The 20183-nt window shown below is 45.1% G+C and overlaps 1 long non-coding RNA gene and 1 pseudogene across 1 annotated transcript; both read right to left on the reverse strand.

The window, feature by feature from the left end:
- Nucleotides 1-20183, reverse strand: part of LOC146170883 (uncharacterized) — a 574420-nt pseudogene that overhangs the window by 469954 nt on the left and 84283 nt on the right.
- Nucleotides 11547-12410, reverse strand: LOC146170893 (uncharacterized). Its single transcript, XR_014703079.1, has 3 exons — nt 12201-12410; nt 11947-12117; nt 11547-11848 (listed from the first exon to the last, which is right to left on the reverse strand). It is a non-coding gene; the product is annotated as an uncharacterized LOC146170893 (long non-coding RNA).

A 20183-nucleotide genomic window follows, 5' to 3' on the forward strand; every position in this document is an offset into this window, starting at 1 on the left:
TTTGTCATTGCTATGTTAAATAGCATTGGAGAGATTATTGAACCCTGCGGTGTACCTTTGTTCGGCATGGGTACTTTTGGTGATCGGATCTCTCCAATTCCTATGGTGGCTGTGCGATCTGAGAGGAAAGCCTTCACGTATTTGAAAATTTTCTCTCCGCAGTTGATATTGTTTAATTCTTGCAATATGGTTTGGTGGCCAATGTTGTCGAATGCTCCTTTGAGATCTAGTGCCAGAGATCTAGTGTGAGAGAAAAACGAGAGAAAAATGAGATGTGGAGGGAATAGACACATTCACAATGTATACACATGCAAGCGATGGAAACTCCTCGGCGACTAAACTGCGGCGGCGCGGCAAAAAAAATTGGTAGCGTGTTGGAACCGCATCGCGGCTGCAGATACAGCAAGCGCTTTCTCTTGCATGGAGAACATTTTTTCCAGCACCGCACCCTTCTTGTGGCCGCTAAGCGAGGAACATCTGACGGGGCGGGTTACCGAGGATCGCTCCTATTTTTTCTGCACAAATTCTTTCGCAGTAGTGGTGCCGGCCTGTTTTCCAGGCAGTATATATAAGTGCTGGGCTACTTTCAACTATAGCATGTGTAGTGATATGCTTTAGGCATCTGTGGACACGCCCTGATATACCTTCCCCCTGCACTTGACCTGCTTCCTACATGACAGCCCTGCATTCAACTACTGCTAAGAAAATAAGCCCACTCAACTATTGTGAAAAAATGTTTGCTGGAAATATGCGAGGGAACCTCAGTAAGCTAGCCGTCCCGTCAAGGGTACTTCACCTGGCGGTCACAAGAGGGGTGCGCAGCTGAGAAAAGGTCCATTATGGTGCAGCAGGCCAGGGCGTCGATAACTGAGGAGACGTTCGTGAAAAATCACGCTCAGAAAACTTCTCCATTTTCGCAAGCATGGTCATCAAAAATGGCAGATGAGGGGGCTTTGTGCAATTGCATGAAGCTACTGTAAAACTGTCCATTATGAGACATGAAATTAAGCTGCGCGAACTGGCCTGAAGTTCAAAGCTGTGTGCATGATTCTGTTAAGCGGTTTTACTGTAGGAGAAAGGATATGATACAGTAATCAACAACGCAAGCTCTCAACGCCAGATAACTCTGAAGGACATGTCCCAAAACTAGACCAAACTTAGGTATGCCTAAATAAGAGTGCAAGGAACAACAAGAAAACACACAGAAGAATGGACAGACACAGGCGCTCAATAACAACTGAAATTTTATTTCGGAGCACAACACATAAACATGCACAAAGGTGTGAAGCCAAGGTGATGCTGTGCGATCACCGAAAACAGTCTATAGTAATCGCCCTGGCTCCACCTCTTTATGCATGTTTATATACGTTTTGCTCGGTAATAAAATTTCAGTTGTTGTTGTTTGTCTCACAAGTTATCTGCAGCACTGCAAAAGGCAGATGAGTCCTTGCAATTGTGCTCCGAAATGCCTCTCGCCCCTGCACACTATAATAGAGAATTGTGCTTTTATACTGTTGCCCCCGCCAATTTGGTGGCAAGAGCCGCGTAGGAGCACAATTGCCTATTGCAGTGCGCGTGATTTTGATTACACTGGGGTGCCTCTGCCTTTCGCAGTGCTGCAAGCATCTTGTGAGACGAAGTATAGTCAGCGGCAGTGTCCATCCATTCTGTGTGTTTCCGTGTTGTCCCTTGCGCTGATCTTTAAGAATACAGTACCCGCTAGCCCGGCATCTCGCACTTGCAAACTTGGGTAACCACGAATATTGATTACGTAAGTGCCATGAGAAGTCAATTGTTACGAGTTTAGTTAACCACCAAATTAGCTTGATTAAACTGTATCCTGATGCAAACAACTGCAATTTGAAACCACCTCAATATCACGAAAAGCAGTTTTAAAACTTCTGGTTCACCTTCGCTGAAACACATGCTATACGTATGGGTGGTCACTGAAATGCAGTCACGCCTGCTGATCATAGAGATTGGGACCACTCGAACTTCGGACTGAACACTGTGCTCACTATTGCGACGCATGCTGATTAAACGAGTACTGGCTTAAACCCACAATAAGGGCAGCAAAAAGTTTGAAAAATGGAACTTACAAGCACCATGTGTCAGTTTACGTTGACCGCTGCAGCCGCACCTGCTGCTGTCGCCCGTCATTGACATGCGTAATGGAGTCCGAAGCTGGTACATGGCGCCACCGCAGCAGCAGCAACCTTTCAAGTCCATAGTTGTTTTAAACGCTGGCCCAGCGAATCTGCTAACGTGATCTCTCCTCCGCTGCTGCTTTTGGGCAGCCCAAGACTGTTGCAGCACTAGAAGATGTGTACCTCTTGCTTTATCCAAGCTCCACGTCGTCGCTGATTGCAGAGTCGTCGTGAGCTGTGCCCTTAACAGAATTCTGCATCTTCAGTTAATTTAAGATTACATCTTTACAGGGGGTAGTTCCCTGCAGTGACAGCGAAGGACTTTGCTCGCACATATCTATTTGTATGTTGAGTATGATACAAATATTTACAACTCAAGGGCAGTGCAGCCCATAGGCATAAGACTGAGACCACTCGATGCTTCCGCGTCCGAACAGGACATCGCTTCTGCTGGAATGACTCGTGACCCCACGGAGCCTTGAGAAGAGTAGGGGTCCAGAGCCACCATGTGCTCGCCGTCGAAAAGAGGCACGCATTTTGGGCTCCCTGGGACCTGTCATATTGTTCACAATGAAGTATTGTGTACCCCGCCTAGGCACTGTGGAAGAAGCGTTTAGGGGTAGATCGGCTGGAAACGCTGATTGGCCCAGTCATATATGACGTCACAAACTACGTCATGGGTCACGTGATATTTTATGATGTCATGTCCGGATGTAGGGCGCACGTGTTTTCCCTAGACTGTCCCTGGATTCCCCATGCTTTTCAGATCCGGGCTCGGCAGCATGGCCGACGGTGACACGGTGTCGGCGGCGCGCCGCAAGCAAACGGCAGCTGCCTAGTCGATGGCCGTCGGCGGAGAGGCACGAGGCCTAGCTTGCATGCAGTGCGGACACTGTGGAAACGGCAGCGACGTCAAATAACATATGCACGCTTCGAGCCGCGAAGAGGTTTCCGAACCAGCTTGTCGCACCACACGAATTGCCGGGGAAATCACAGTTTAACTGCTTTTCCTTTATCTAGATCTGTGTGAGACCTTTCGGCGACAAAAACAATCGAGGTTCGCCAACGCAGTGTGACCTGTTCGTAGGCTGGCCGGGCGAATTTTCCAGTGACAACTGCACACCATGTTTGCGGTGATTCCGCTCTTCTGCACATTTCGTATATTTGCAACACGTTTCCTTGCAAAATAGCTTTCTCGGTGCGATGTCTTTCAGGCGCGCAGGCTGTCGGCAACGGTCGTCCGTCCCGTTGCCACGCGTCCCGATATAATTCGGTCTTTTTCTAAGCGAAATAGTTCATTATGAATTGTTTTAACCAGAAATGCGCTCGGTGACCGCTCTTATTGGCTAAAAAGGGCCTAATTTCCTCACTCCAAACTAATACGCCGGCGAATGCAAATGATGCGGGCCGGCAACACCGCGGCGCCGGCGATATTATAAGCACATCCTAGCTGCAATAACTAGCTAGTCGATGACTGTAGGGGGCAAAAAAAAAGAAAAAGCTTTGAGGACAAAGGGAATAGAGATGCGTACTAGGTCATTCGACTCTACAAATTTTTTAGGTCAGAATTGTGGTGCTGGGAGTGATATGTTGATTAGGAAAAAAAAAAACTAAATAAGCTGTAGTAATAAAGGATGACCTCTCACTGTTTTGGTTACCCTGTTGTTAAAAACAATTAGGCGCCTAATGAATACCCTATTCTCATTTGGGCTATGATTATTATAAAACTATGTAAGTCATTTCACATTGATCAGGGCTTGTTTTAGACTAAGTTTAATAAAGCAAATCCCCATCTTGCACTTGGAGCATAATGCCTTCATACCTCAAATAAATTTGATGGAGCATATCATAAAGTCGCAATTATTACAACCGGATTTCAGATCATTCAGCCTCAGGATTTCAGGCCAACAAGAAGAAATGTTGTACTACATTGTTACTAAGGAGGTCATGTTATATATGGGTAACTATAGGAGCATTATAAGATGTGTTTTTTTAAGTAGTACAGAACTGTGCGTAGCCTTTAGAAAACATGAAAATATTGCAGCGTATATATCACATGAAGAGTAATGGCATTGTATGTTTTCTAAGTGTCAGCATATGTTTGCTGTCAAATTGAGATCCATGTGATGCATGCATCTTTTAATGACTTAGTGCTTGTTCTAATGCAACGCATGGACCATTTCAGCTTGTCATGCCTTCGCATGTCTAATATGTAATAAGCAGCATCTTACGTCTTCTGCATTTCTTTCACAGCAACAAGTTTTGCATCCGTCATATGTGTCAATTGTGATTTTTAACTGGACCTGTAGCCTGAAACAGACTGCTGACTGCCATCACAAATTTGTTTGTTATATATTCAAACGCTGCATTTATTTTTGTTCATAAAAACATTGAAATGCTTTAATAACTTTCATTGCCTTGAGTAAATGTTTGTCATTCGTTACATTGATTGCTTGCAGTCCAGAAATTCTTTACATTCTTATTTGGCTATACCTTACACTTATAAACACATTTAAAGTTATATATGTGCTACACTATTTTTCCTTCCATTTAGTATCTCTTTCACACAACCTCAGAGTTTAAAGACAATTATTTATCAAACAGCACTTGTGAATATATCTAAGTGGACACTTTTTTAATTGCACAATGATGACATAATGCAATGAAGAATAAGTTAATGTGGTCCACCACTTCAGTTTGCAAAAAAACTTATGAAAGAGAAAGGTAGCATGCACTATAGCCAATTTTTAACAAAATTTTCTGGGCATATGCCACCTTTTATGCATCTAATATGTCAACAGCAAAAAAAAAAAAAAAAACCCTTTCTTATACATTACTAAGGTGCAAAGATGAGTAAAACAAGTATTTGCTGAATTTCGGGCTGTCCAGACATTGTGGGATTGCTTTTCAGGATATAAAAAGGCATTTTTTTAGCATAAAGGAGGGGTTAGAAACCTTGCGGGCCCTATAGGGGTGTGAGGACTGCACTGGGTGCAGTGCTCAGGAAAGTGTGGCTGGGAATGGGGGGGGGGGGAGAGGGTGGTAATGCAAAGAGTGCAGTTAGAGAAATATATGCAAGGCAATTCACATGCTGCAATACTGTGGGCCTTAAGTTCTTTTCCTCAAGAGAATGCTTTCTCTCTTTTGTTGCTGTAAGAGAAGGTTATTGTTAAAATGAGAGATACACGTCAGTCCATCATGAAATCAAACCTGACGACCCCCACTATCACTCCGCTGCTGAAGACCACTTTGAGACTAAATGTATTCTGTTAGCAAGGCATCACTGCTCATTGGTACCTTTTTTATTTGCAAGGAGGCTACGGTAGTCTGTGCCATTGCTTTTTTATGTTGCTTGCACCTATAGCATGCAGTACCTGAAGTAGTAAATGCTGCACAATTTCACTTGCAGACAAAGCACCTATACCTTGACAAAGTAGTGGCAAAGATGGATGATTTAAAGCTCTTTCTCAAAGATGATGTGTGGCCACAGTGTGCAAGGCTATTGAGCAGAAATTCATAAAATCAAATGAGCTCAGAATATCAGTAGACAGGCACCAGAAGTTCAAAAAGAGTATGGTAGGAGAATGTGTCTGAGGTTCAGGGTTTTCATTGCAGGAAGAAAATAAAAGGGGCGATGCTTGACTGCACTGGTAGATTTTATGCCGAGCTCTGCATTAAATCAAAAGCGATTTTAGAAGCCGCAGAACATATCTGGTCCTGAAGTGAAGAGATTTCTTTATTCTACTGAGGGACCTCTCAAGCCTTAAAGTATGTATTCCGAAGCTTACATCCTTCTACAACAAGCTGTCTGATAGAACACATTTCATCAAAATGCCTTGGCTGAGGAGACACCTCAAATTAAAGTGGCAAGCATTGGACTCGAAGAGGCCAACGATTGGGCAGCATTGGAGTTCTCCAGATTGAGATTTTCTAGAGCCTCTCCCAGCCTGCAACTATTCCTAATATATGAGTGTCTGTTGTATCCTGTGAGAGGAGGAGGCTGTGTCCTGTGAGGAAGAGGACCTATGATGGGTCAGTGGACGCTTTCAGATCTGGCATTATCATCTCTCGTAGGTGAGCTGGCAATTTTGACAAATCGAGTAGCAGCTTTGAAGCCTTAAAGACCGGAAAATGAAAATGTTGGCATGTCGGTTTTTTTTTTTTGCTTTATGCTCTTTAGATCAATACCAGCTTTCAAAACAAGATTTATAATATCTGAAATTAGTTGCTCAAAGCAAGATGACTTCAGTGTTTCCCACTTTTTGTACACAAGCGATTTCTATAATTGATCGAGGGGTATGCTTATTTCATTTGTGCGGCAGGATTAATTATGCACTTGTCCCTCTGCAAAATTTGTCTTTCACAGCGCAGTTGTTGAAGGCCTCAATTATGACTGCTTGTTTGTTTTTGTAACTTCAGTTCTCTTCTGTGTGTTCGAGTTGTCCTTTCACTATTAGCATGCTTACTTCTCAAATGACATTTCTACGCCCATATTTGCATGTGAACGCTCAGTCTAACATTCTAGCTGGTTGGTATTTACTTTATTCGTTGTCACTGTGGCCGATGTAATTGCAGTTGTCTTGTGCATGTTCAAAGCTTTCAACAGTCCTTATGGAGAGTTTGTGGAAGCATAAAAAATATGAACTACAATACAGCACATGTGCCAGTTCTGAAGGCTTTTGCTGGCACTGCGCTATGCCTGATGTAAACGAAATTGTTCACAATGGCACCGTGTTATAATCCTGGTCGCATCTGCCAGTTTGCCACTTTTTAGTTACTGTACGTGTTACCAAGTATTTCTACATGCTCAAAGTTTGCAATTCTTGTGGTTTTTATATGCCCTTTTATTTGAGTGGTCCCAATCTAGAAATTCATCTGTCAAAAACCTCTACTTAATTCTTCACAAATGCACCTTTCTTAAGAAAAGAAAAAATATGACATATGCCCCTCGTAATATAGCTATTATCAGTTGTGGGGTATGCTTGTTACGTTGAAGTCTTAAGAAATGAAGAAAAAAAAATGCCTCGGCTTGCACAATGTTGTGCGATACAAAAAACGAACTTCCCCAATCGAAGAAAGCCTTGACGACAAAGTAGTTGATGGTATTGCGCTCAGGTGTGTTCATGAAGAAGGGGGGGGGGGCAGTTGCCCCGCATTATTGCACCGGATGTTGCAGACCTACGCCATTGGGGGTTAGAAATGGAGTGCTTTCATGGGATACAGAGGAACGAATACAACCGGTCATGGAGACTGCAAACATGCGCCTTATCTGCACTTGTGCCCTCGTTTTTGTGTTCTTTCGGAGTTGTAAACCATCAACAGGTAGCAAGGCTCGCATGCAACGGGTACCTTATACGCATGAATGTTGATCCCAGTTGAATTCCAGTTAGGGATCCATTGTTATCCAACTGGTATGAACTGGAAGTTTGTTCCTTAAACCATTTACATCAGTTAGGATTTTTGCCTGGGTTGTTTCAAAGTAATGTAGAAATGTTGTCAGTGTTGTTCAAGTTACTGCCTATGAAGCAACACAATTTTACAAAAAAACAATGGTTGTGAACCACCTCATGCATTTATTTTTCCGTTTTGAAAATGTTTCAAGCTACAATACTTGCCATGTCACTTTGCGTAAAAGAAGCTCTAGCTTTTTACAGGAATGGTTTTAGAGTGTGCTAAAGAAAGAAAGTGTAAAGAAAGATGGAATAGTGACATGTGGCCTGTTTTATGCATGATGTTTGTGTGCCGCACATGAAGTGAAAAGATATCTCTGTTGGTTAACGGCTTTGCACTCAGTGGATTAGTCATGCAGTGTTGCATGACAGACCACTGAAGGCCCAATACATCCTACAAAAGACTAAAAACGAGGAAACATGACAATGAAGTTGAAGGCCCATGATCTGCCAGGAAACAATGGGGTGGCTCTGAGAAGGACTTTTATATTGGCAGTAGTAAGGATGGCAGTCCTCTGCTTTGTGGCTCTTCACTTCGCAGTGACAACACTGGTGTATACTGCACTAACACCTACTGTAGTTTTGCCCATGCTGTCAGTTATTCTGAGAGCTGCGGCGGTGAGCATCAGCCAGTGCTCTAAGTTTCAAGTGTTCATTTGTAAAAGATGTGTTCTAGATCCTGCTAAAGAGTCTTGTATTATCCAATTGAGTTTCCAGAATTTACACTTTCTCTAGAAGCCCTCATTCCATTTAGGCATCTTTTCATTCTTTCCAATTAGAATTTTTAGTCCTAATTGAATTTCCATAATCAAATGTCTTCCAGTTTCCAGATGACCTCCCAGTTGGAATAAGTACTTAGTCCCAACTGCATAGTTTTAACTCTCTATAAAGAAGCAATTTATTTTTATTATGGGCTGCTAAGTTATGGTCATCTTACGGATTAGAATTGATATTCCTAATGAACATCCAAACTGAATGGACAATTGTTATGCATGGTGAAACTGGAATTCAAACTACATTTCAATGATGCATTGTGTGTGCGCTGGCTAAGATGTTAAAGGAAGCTGGTGCATTTTGCTCCCTAGTAAAAATACACCCAAACATATTAGATTTCAATAGGCTTTGCAGTTAAAAATTTTGCAACTAATTTCAATGTCCGATCTGGAGTCAATGATTTCAATTCGAGCATATTAGATAGTCTCGAGAGCTAAATTAAATGTTTCAGAGAGCAACTCATGCACTTAGGTCCTGGACCCATTTACAAAGGAGTAGCTGCAGAGTAGGATAAAAAAATTTACACATTATTTAAAAAAAAGTGCAAGAATTAGAGACCCTATGTCTAGAATATCTATTAATGCGAAAGTATTGCTTCGCTATGTTTATTTATTGTAAGTACCTACAGCGCCCACGAGGCATTATTGTAGGGGGGATACAACTACATACAATAACACATGCAAAGAAGATATAAGGAAACTTGTTAGCATGGTAACACAACACACTGATAGAACACTAAATGAATTCTCAAGTAGTATAAGTGACAACATAAAATACATTAACACAGCGCTGGCAAACGCACAGATTTCACAGATTTCTGTCCGCAGACCACGTCCGCAGAACGTGTCTGCAAAATCATGTCCGCAGCAGTTGTGAGTAATTGAGAAGTGGTGGAGGTTAATGAGTGATGTCAATCGACGGAGGGTGATGTAATGTTGCAGTAGCATCCGTTCTTTTGCATTGCTCCAATGCAGATTCTGCAGTGCTCTTTAACTTTGCAACATTTCTGATTTTACAACCCTAAAAAGTGTATTCATAGCTGTTTTCACAATTTCAGCAATACCTGTTTAAGTTCATTCAGTGAGACCATTAGATTGTGTTTTATTGATTGCAGGTTGCACCAAGTGTGAAAGTGCGGGAGAAACCAGAGGTTGGAGTTTTGAGTTAAAAACGGAGTGGCTCTAAATTGCAGCAGTGCCATCGAGCAAAGAAAGCTTTTATTGTCCCGCCAAGAAAAATAGGAAACATGCAACAAGTGGCATTCATAGTTAAAGATAATTATACTGTATTCTGCACGGAGGTGTCATGTCGTAAGCCGGCAGTCAATATCTGTTATGTAAGAAACACACATTTAATTTACTGAGAATTATCATTTTATTGATATATGCTCTTGTGGTGCTTGCCCACATAAAACTGCAATACCTTATCTGTGGGGACTTGCATAATTAAAGGCAAGGACAGTACCACATCAAGGTAAAGCTCACTCATTGAAGAAATCTTTTTTTTTTTGCAGTGTTGTTTATATGAATTTCCTATCTCAAATGAAAAAAAAATCACACAAGACTTATGCGAGTTTCTACAAGGTCAATATTTTTATTATAGATCGGTAGCCATCTCTTACATCATTTTCTTATTTCATACTCAAAATAAAATAGTTTTTCTGTGTTTATTTCCTCATGAAATTGGACCAGGCAAACGATTTTTCAAGTAAATAATTTCAATGTAAAACAGTCTCATTGAGATCAAAGCCAGTAATAAACACACTATTATCAGCATACATGATGAGCTGAGCACTGTTGTCAATATGAATTATGTCATTTATGTACAAATTCAGCAAAAGTGTGCCTAATACTCTTCACTGAGGTACTAAACAAAATATATAAAGGATGATTTGTTACTGTTCATCTGATTCCTTGAATGGGACTTGATTCAATTATTTTCAATACCTTTGCGAGTGCTGGTAATTAAAAAAAATATCTCTACGAACGTGTGCTCCATGCTCTAGCAGATTTCATAGAGTTCCCCGATAGAATATTGAGCTTTTATATTAGCATTGCATGACATGTTAATTGGATGTGAAGCATGTTTGATGTTCACAAATGCATGCCATTTCCATAATTTCGACTCCCTTAATTGTACGAAATGTTGGCACAGAGCTGAAAATTGGACTCCAAATTGTTGACTGGGGGCCAATATCCAGTTGGAAATGGTCATTTCCGATTTTTATTTGGCCTCAACTGTTTTGTTAAACTTGGAACAAAGCCATACTGCCGCGGTGCAATCCATCGCTACGTACGTGGTTCGGCTAGAGCAGCTCTTTAGACACAGTGACAGACACAGAGACCATTTTTATTTAAGAAACAGCCAACAAAAGTGAACTGAAAACATGGCAACTGCTCACCCCATACATGGTTACTATACAAAGGCACACTGCACTTGAACCTTGTCTAGGACGCCTAGCGCGTAGGATGCTTTCGTGAAAAAAAAAAAGAAAAAAAAAACGGCGTTGTACATGGCATCGAATCCAGGTGCGTACACTTCTGCCTTTTCCCGTGCTCTCGAGTTAAGTGATCCTTGGATGGCGACTATAACCTCCGAAATGTGATGCATTTATAAAAAAAAAAAAAAAATACACAGCGGCACAAAGCCGCGGTGTATATTGTAGCCTATCGCGAGGCCTAGCTTGTCGTCTCTGCAGCACTGGAGAGAACGACTCTGGCCAAGTGCTAGCTGCAGCAGCTGTGGAATGCACGAGGTAAGTGAGAATTAAGCAGTACAGTACTTTATGAAGCAATATTCAAGACGATTATGCAGTTGTTATATAAAATGTCGATACTTCCATTAACATCGCTGAACAAAGCCGCAGAATACTCTAGCTGTTAAGCCTGTTGTGTGGGCTTAGTTAGCGTTCGTCGCGGCAGTAGAGTGACGCTTGCCACGTGTTCTGCAGCTGCTGCACGAAGACTCGGAAGAATGCGTGAGGGAAGCAGGTAATAAGCACTGTAGCACTTTATTAAATCAAATTTGACACGATTAAGCATGCGTGTATTTACGTATAGCCTGGTAAAGAGGCCTAGCGCGCAAGTTATTTTGGTGGCTGCGACGATTGATACGAAGCCACGTGCAATGTAGAGAGGGAAGAGGAGTACGGGAGGTGCAGGTGTGCGTACTGCCAGGAAACATTGGGGCGGCCCTGAAAAGGGCCGTTTGGATGCGCAGCGACGTGACGGCGTGGCGAACACAACGCCCTGCACTCGTCCGTGGCCCTTTGCCGTGCACCGTCAACAGCGGTGCACTACGTCGTACACAGTGCCATGGTTATATGCTGCCCTGGATGCTGTCGCGATGCTTCTACTGTAGACATTTACGAGGGTTGCGGCGATGATCTTGGAGAGCTGATCGATGCCGCGATCCCTGACATGGGCTGCTGCGTACAAAGAAAATCCTCGGTCTCTTCGCAGCATACAGGAAACGGTGCTGTAAAAGAGTAGAAAAAGTTGCATTATGAACATAGCGATTTGATCAATGCGCAACATATTACAAAACCTTCGACAAAGAAATCTGCGTTTTTGTACCTCAATCAGGGTTGAGAATGCGCACGGCAGACGTGCGCCTCAGCATAGCAGTCAGGCAGCGCTTAGTTGCCGACGGCGGATGTTTTCGTGGAGGTCTCCATAGCCGTGGCCGATTTTTTTTTTTTTTAACACGAGGAGCGTCCATGCCACGAGCTGCTGCTGCACGAGGTCCTGGAAGCACGTGGGGAGAGACAAGCGACACAGTACTTATAAATAAGCAAAATGAGAGACAATTCTGCGCAATTTATACTTACCTTGACGGTGCTTGCGATCTCCCGCAGGTCGTCGCCATTATCAACGTCATTCCGCCCAACGTACAGCACGGATCGGCGTGCCGAAAGCGCATTGACGTAAACGCGCAGGCCCGCCATCGTCGAGCACCTCGGTGACCGAACGCGCCGGTGTCATGCAGCAGCGAGATCCACGAACCGAATGCCGGAATCGCGCGCGTTGCCAGAGCGGGGGCTCCTAGCGATTCCCTAGAGCGTCTAGGGACGAAAAAAAACAAGCAAACCCAGTTTTTGACTACGTCACGTCCGGTTAAGCATTCAGCCCGACGCAAAAAACGTCACGCCAGGCCGCGGCGTGTCCACCAATCAGCGTTTCCAGCCGATCTACCCCTAAACGCTTCTCTGTGGAAGCTACAGCCAAAATGGTTTCCGAAAGTCCGGCGAAAACTGACTTCATGCTGTAAAGAAAAGAGTTCCAGGGAGCAAGAGGTTCTTCAGATTGTTCCTTACCCCACCTCCATCATTGGCGCTTGAGATTCAGTGTCCAAAATTCTGATGTTCACTGAAGGGGCAAGCTTATCAGGACAAAAGAGTGTGCGTCACCTTTGCGCTGTGTCATACGGCGAGCGAAGGAATCAATGCCCAGTTTCCTGAATTCTCGGAACTAGAAAGGATAAGTGACCACGTGCAAGTATCACAGGTTGTACGTGGCTCCGCAGCCAGCTAGCTGGTCTTTTGTAAGTTTTCCACTCAACTTATGCTCGAAGGCATCGTGTCGCACAATGCTGCTGCAAACACGTGTGTGCTGCATTGAAAAACGCGAAGTGTCTAGTGTGCGGCGTTGCGGAAAACATGCATGCGTCGTGTTTCATCACAAAAGCGCCGGAGAAGTGGCGTTTGGAACCACCCCACAGCCTGGTGCAGCCAGTGCGAAACACGCCGAAGCACTGCGAAAAAAGGAGCCCTGGTAAACTAAGAACAATAGAGCTAGCTCTTGGGGCAGTTTGTACAGCTTAAAATTAAAAGAACCTGCTGAAATCGGAACGAATAAAAAAATTATGAATTATGACATGCAAAAATAACGTCTCCTGCAATATTATTACAGAGCAATACGACACGGTGTACGCATTCTGTTTTCTTCACTTTCCAAACTTATTAGCCTATTTTTGAAAATTAAAAAAAAAAGGAATGAAGAAGAGAGCATGTGTGTAGAACAGTAAGATCAAGCAAATGAAAACCTTTGGTCGAGGCAAGATGAGTTATTTACCGCATTCCGACGGCCCTTGGATTTATAGGACAGACAGGCAGGTAGGTCGTTTGCAGAAACATAAAAACTTTCTAAAAGAGGAGACCCAGGAATATACAGGGCGTTGCACAATTACCAGCGCGCTGTAGAATGCTCCTCCAAACTAAACCGCAAAATCCTCACAGCTAAAATTTCGCACAGAAATGGAATTTTGCCGTTGGTATTTTTAACAATAAAGTTGTTTGGCGTACTTGCCTGATTCGATCAGAAGTCGAATGTTCCCATAATATGCGGCGGCTGCGATGCAAGACAAGCCACTGCCTCAGCGATAGCACCGGCATTGCCGCCGCATACAATGGGAACATCCGACTTCTGATCGAATCAGGCAAGAACCATACCATCGACAAAATGCCATTTCTGCCCGAAATTTTGAGCTTAATATATATATATATATATATATATATATATATATATATATATATATATATATATATATATATATATATATATATATATATATATATATATATATATATATATATATATATATATACATATATATATATATATATATATAATGGACCATATTACGCCACGCTTTCCGGTCTCCCACTATCTTCCTAACATCACATAACTTCATCTGCAGCGCCTCGAGGATGCCATCCAACCATCGCGTTCGTTGCCTACCCCTTCTCCGGCGACCCTCAACCTTTCCCAAAATCAAATCTTTTTCCAGCGACTCCTGTCTTCTCATCGGATGACCAAAGTAGCTGAGCTTTAACTTTAGAATTCGTCTCTCCAATGAGTAGTCAGGGTTTATGGTCGACAATATTGACTGATTTGATCTTCTGGCAGTCCAAGGAACTCTCAAGAGTCTCCGCCAGCACCACAATTCAAACGCGTCAGTTCTTCGCCGGTCAGCCTTCTTCACAGTCCAACTCTCGCATCCATACATCACAACTGGAAAGACCATAGCACGAGTAATACAGATCTTGGTTGGCAGTGTAATGTCTCTGCTCTTTACTAGGCGGTCAAGGCTAGCCATGGCTCTCTTGCCCAGAAGCAGGCGTCTCCCAATTTCATGGCTGCAGTCTCTTTCCGGGGTAATCTTGGAGCCCAAGAAGAGAAAATCTGTCACAGCTTCCACTTCTTGTCCCTTGATGCTCCAGGACTTGACAGGGGCAGACTCCATGACCTTTGTCTTTTTAATGTTCAGTTTAAGCACATATATATATATATATATATATATGTATATATTTAATATACATACGTGTGTGTTTGTCCATTTGTAAACTAAGAATGTCCGACTGACATACTTTCCGCGGTACAGTAAATGAGGGTGAAGAGATCCTTATTTTCAGTGTAGCTGGTCGCATTCAACAAAAAACTAGTAGAAAGAATCAACTTTTGATGAAATTTGTCCTCGAGTGTCAGAGCTTTCAGCTGCCCACCAGCCTGCCTCTAGTTAACGCTATAAAATTAAATAATTTCAAGCCAGCATGACACCAAAGCTGTAGACGCGATAGCGCCTTTAACACGGCGTTTTCATTCCGCGAATTTTTGCCGTTAGGAGACGCAGAGTTTGGCAATGTAATTAACGCCTTTAGTTTGCTTTGTTTGGAGGAACGGAAGGTGCTCTATCTGCCTCACTTCTCGGTGAACGGCGAACTATAAAATGAAAGGCATAAAACCGGAGGTAGAGCCGCCCAAATCTTTAACTGGCGTGCTCATGACGACCTCCTTTTCTATGCTCCTGCGCCTTAATAAAGACAATACTTGCCAGATGATCAAGATTACGCAAAAGCTTGGTGAGCCATTTCTTATACTTGACTTTTCGCAGGTTAGCTTCTCTGTAACACTCAGAATTACAGAAAGTACTGCCGTCACGAATGTCAGTTAAGATTTCGGCAGCTGTACATAGGTCGTTGGTTCCAATCTCTGTCGCAAACTAACCTTCAACATGACTAGCAGATGGATGCTAAATGTGACGCGAAAAGGGTATGACACCGCCCTGAAAGCTGTATAAGGAATCGATATTATCAAGATTTTAATATAAAATAGAGCATATATTTTTCCACGAGTTGTGAGTTTCGGCGACGACCATGGCAATGGCGATGCCTTTTCGGCCGAACGAGCTGTATGCGCTTCAGGTAAAATCAGATATGTGCATAATTTTGTTGCGGAACACAACCAGCACCTCTTTCTCTCTTTCCTTTTAATCCACCTTCCTTTGAAGCTTCCCAAGCTTCCCCTTGCGGTGTGGTTCAGGATTCTACCAAGAAGTGTGACAGATACTGTGCGTTTTCTTTCCTTTAAGCAGCTTAGGAAATACGTTTGCAGAGCGGCCCGTGACAGTTCGCTATGCAGTCGGAGTGGCTCCACTATAAGCCTGAAACAGGCTGTGCACTGCCAGAGCATTACTCCCACAAGCGAAACAAATGTATCTGCTGTTTCATTACAATTTAGAGGCAGTTTTGCAGTCATTACGTCACCCATAGAAACCAGGACACACCTGCAGCTTGCAGTTCCTGACTGGGGAGAGTAAACATGGAGAGGGACCCAAACGCCGCGAGAGAAAAACGGTGGCGAAGGTGGCACAAAAGGCGTCCCTTCTCTGAAAGCGACCGTGCAGGAACGAGACATGATAGGACAGAATGCTGCACGAGCGCCCCATCGTGACATGTGCCCAAACTATTCATACCGCTGTCTAAGGGGCACGAACACACACACAAACACACAAACGCTGGTAGAGAGGGTAAGTAGGGTTGCAGTAGGGTGCAAGTTTTCTAAGAGGGGATAAGTGAATAGGGACCTGCTTCCAGCAGGTGCAAAGTTACCCACAAGGCCTTCTAAAGGGGGTAAAGGACCATGCTATGCCCTTTTTACCCCTTTCGCACACCCTTTTTTCTTAGAGTGTAGGTACGTAATGTGGGCCTTTGCGACCTGACGCTTTTCCCGGCTCACATTAAGCTTGGCGTCGCGCAACAAATCAAAAATTATTTCTAAGTGCCGCAATTGTTCAGTCCACGAGGAAGAGAAAATGGCGATGTCATCGAGGTATGCGGCCGCATAAGTCTGATGTTTCGAGAGGAGGGTGTTCATTATCCGCTGAAAGGTGGCCGCGGCGTTCTTTAGCCCGAACGGCATTACGCGCCAAGCATATTAGACAGTTTTAGTTTCACGTGCGTACAGAGTTACGTACGCAAACGTGAGATTTCTACGTGCGCTGCGCGAATTTCGCCAGGACTACTTTTAGTTTCACGTACGTGGTGCAAACGTGGTGTACGTGAAGCAAAATGTATGGACCTTTCACACAAGCCTCGAAAAACTGTGCGTACGTGTTATGCCGCGCCATCTAGTACAGATGAACCAAACTAATTTTGTTTAGTCGAGCTGCCTTGAGCCGAGCCACGCTACGGCCGTAGCCAAGAGTCGGTTGAATTGGAAATATCTGTTCTCAACGTCGTTGTTCCACAGTGAACAATTAGCAAGGCGCATACCTATATGCGTCCACCGCACAGCGTGTCGCATGCAGTCTTCGAATGGATTGCATTCTCTCACGTCGCGAAGCATATACAGATCGTCGCTTTTGGAAAAGCGAATTCGCTGGGCAACAGAACCAACAGAACTCATGCTTACAACTTCACAACCTTCCCCCTACAACGGATTGGCTCTGGTTGCCTGACGCTTGCATCTGGCACTCTAGCCACTTCTCGCTCAACTCTGGTCTGGCGTGACCTCGCGAGATCGTTGCTATGACGACGACAAACGCTTCTGCGTCAGGCTTAACAGCTGAAAAATCGTCCTTCTATCTAAAAAGAAAAGGCTATTTGTCACTTGAAACTTTACGCGAGGGTAAGATTGGGTAAGCTTAAAGGGAATACAACAGTTTAGAACACGATATCGCGCCGAGGAATTAGCGGCGAAGCTGTTATTGCTGTGAAGCGGGCGGGCAGGGCGTCGCCATGTTGTCAACTTTACGTACGCCAGCAACGTGAAGACGCCAACGTGAAAATCCGAATCTCACGTACGCCCGTGAAACTCCCGCGGACTCTTCACGTTCTGCGCATGGGCACTGGTCACACGTAGGCGCTTCACGTACGTGAAGCTCCCACGTACGTGAAACTAAAACTCTCTATTGTCCCTCGTGAGTTACGTAGGCGGTCAGATGTTGGCTCTCCGGAGCTACCGGCACCTGCCAGTATCCGCGTCGCAAGTCGATAAGAGTTGATATACCTAGCGCGGCCCACCCTCATGATGAGCTCTTTAGGGGGTGACATTGGAAATGCATCCGTGCGCGTCGCTCCGTTTAAAGCGCGATAGTCAACACACATGCGCACCGATTCATCCTTCTTACCCACGCATACAACGGGATGGGCGCACTCGCTTTCCACCGGATACATCAGCCCGAGGTCTAGCAACTCGTTTACCTGGCGGCTCACCTCACTCTTTAATAACTCCGGCACGCGATATGGGAAAGTGCGTTTGAGCTGGTGGCCTTCGTGCAGCTCTATCTTGTGTGCCCCAACTCGTGCGACTCCCGACGTTTCGCTGAACAAATCAGCGTAAGCGGCAAACACCTCCGAGATCTCGAGGTGGTCCTGAGTAGGTAGGTGTGCGAATTTCTCCGCATCTATCAGAAAACCCCCACATCTCTCAGGCACAGACCGAGGGGTGTACTCGATTTCACCAAACTCCTCGCCTTCCTCGAAAACTACTCCGACATGGCTGACACGTGTGTAGTAGGGTCGCAGCCTGTTCGCGTGCACTATCGCTGTAGCCTTTTTTCCCTTGTCCATTCTTTACGAGTTCTGCCTCTCTTGCGCGGTTACGACGAATGGACCGAGCCATTTGGGGGCCATTTTACAGCCAGGGTCTGTGTCAAAGAGCAATACCTGGTCTCCGACGACAAACGTCTTGCTCCGTGCGCGCCTGTTATACGCCTGCGCGTAACTTCCCTTACGTGCGCTCGACGTCAAACCTGCTAGTACTTCTGCTGCTACTTCTAGCTGCTCGCGTAGCTGTCGCAAATACTTCGCGGGTTCTTCCCTGAGTGTGTTCGGGAGGGGTTGCTGGCCTGTCCATGTTCGCTGCAGAATCGCTAGCGGTCCGATAGGGTTTCTGCCGAATAAGAGCCGGAACGGCGCCACGCCTGTAGTGTCATGGGGGACTTCTCTGTACGCCCAGAAAACGAACGGGACCAGTCTATCCCAGTTGTTGGGATCTTTCTCAATAACATAGAACAACATGTTCTTCAAAACGCGGTTCCACCTTTCCACTGTCCCGTTGCTCTCCGGATGCTCAGGAGCCGAAACTCGCGGTGCGCATCCCAGTCTTGCTAACATCTCACGCGTCAGCTGCGCCGTGAAGTTCGTCCCTGATCTGAACAGACTACCTCAGGTATGCCTGTGCGGCTGAAAATCGTAAGCAAGGCGTCGCATGTTGCCCTAGCGGTTAGGGATCGCGAACAGACTACCTCCGGCCACCGCGTGCACAAGTCAACGAGGCAGAGAGCGTACCTATGACCCCTGCTCGACGAAACATCGAGCGGCCCGATTATATCGACATTTACGACCTGAAACGGATGGTCGGGTCTGGTAAGAGGTGTGATGGGAACCCTATCTTTAATTCGCCTGTCTGAGCGGACTTGACAGCCGTGACATGTCCTGCAGTGTCGCGTTAGGTCCCCTTCTAAGCCTGGCCAGAAAAAGCTGTACTTAATTCTGGTCTTTGTCTTCCGTGGCCCCAAATGGCCTCCCCAAAGGGACTCATGCGCAAGTACTTCTTCACGCCTGCTAAGGGGGAGCACAAGCTGCTTCACTTTGCTACCGGAGATCGAGTCCCAGTGATACAATAAGCCATCTGAAAGAAACATGCCTGCCTTCCCTGCCTTTGCGTCAGCCCACGCTTTCTTTAATGTTTCGTCTGATACTTGGTCGGATCTGAATACCTGGAGCTGTTTTAGGGCTGCATCCGCGTCATCCTGGATCGAGATTACATCTTCCTTCTCGCTTTCTTCGAGATCTACTTCACAGGGCTGTTCCGTCACCAGACCCTGCTCACCACTCATTAGTTTGTCTGCCTCAGGCCCCGCCGCTTGCTCCTCGTGTGATGTAGAGCACAGCTTTGCGCTCTGCTCCGCCATTGTGATAGACGTGTTAACTGCTTCAGACAGAGGGCAGGCCTTATTCATAACAAGTGCCTCGTAACGACTGTCTATCTCCGAAAGCAGTTCCCAATCCTCCCTGGAGAGCAAACAATCCACTCCCTCCGCCAGCTTATCAGAAAGCGCGCATACAATGTCTACTGCCTTGGGCCTTGCTATGTGTGCGGTGGGCCGCCTGATGCTTACCGCAAGAGTGACCAGTTTTGCGTTAACCGTCTCCCCAAAAGCCGAAACGGGCTTTATCGAGCCGGATGGCTCCCGACATATACATGGCACGAGGCCTTCCCTAACCACGGTTATCTCGCTACCGGTATCAATTATAGCTGTCGCCGGTATCCCTGCGCACTCAATCTCCACCTGCTGTAGCTTCGATTTGCGTACCTCGTCGAATGACTGGGGCGTTTTCATCTCTGCTACTAGGGTTGTCTGGGAGGTTACTGACGCCGGTGTTTCGCATGCCTCTACGTTGGCTACCGCCACTTTTTGAGCTCGAGCGCGTTTCTCCTTCTTCTGCTCGTTTTGTGAAGCGCGAGGGCATTCCTTGGCTCGGTGGCCAGATGCGCGGCACTCATAACACTGAATTGGCTGTTTGCTA

The sequence above is a fragment of the Amblyomma maculatum genome, unplaced genomic scaffold (assembly GCF_055883805.1).
Source record: "Amblyomma maculatum isolate TAMU_Amacu unplaced genomic scaffold, ASM5588380v1 scaffold_29, whole genome shotgun sequence".
Taxonomy (NCBI): domain Eukaryota; kingdom Metazoa; phylum Arthropoda; class Arachnida; order Ixodida; family Ixodidae; genus Amblyomma; species Amblyomma maculatum.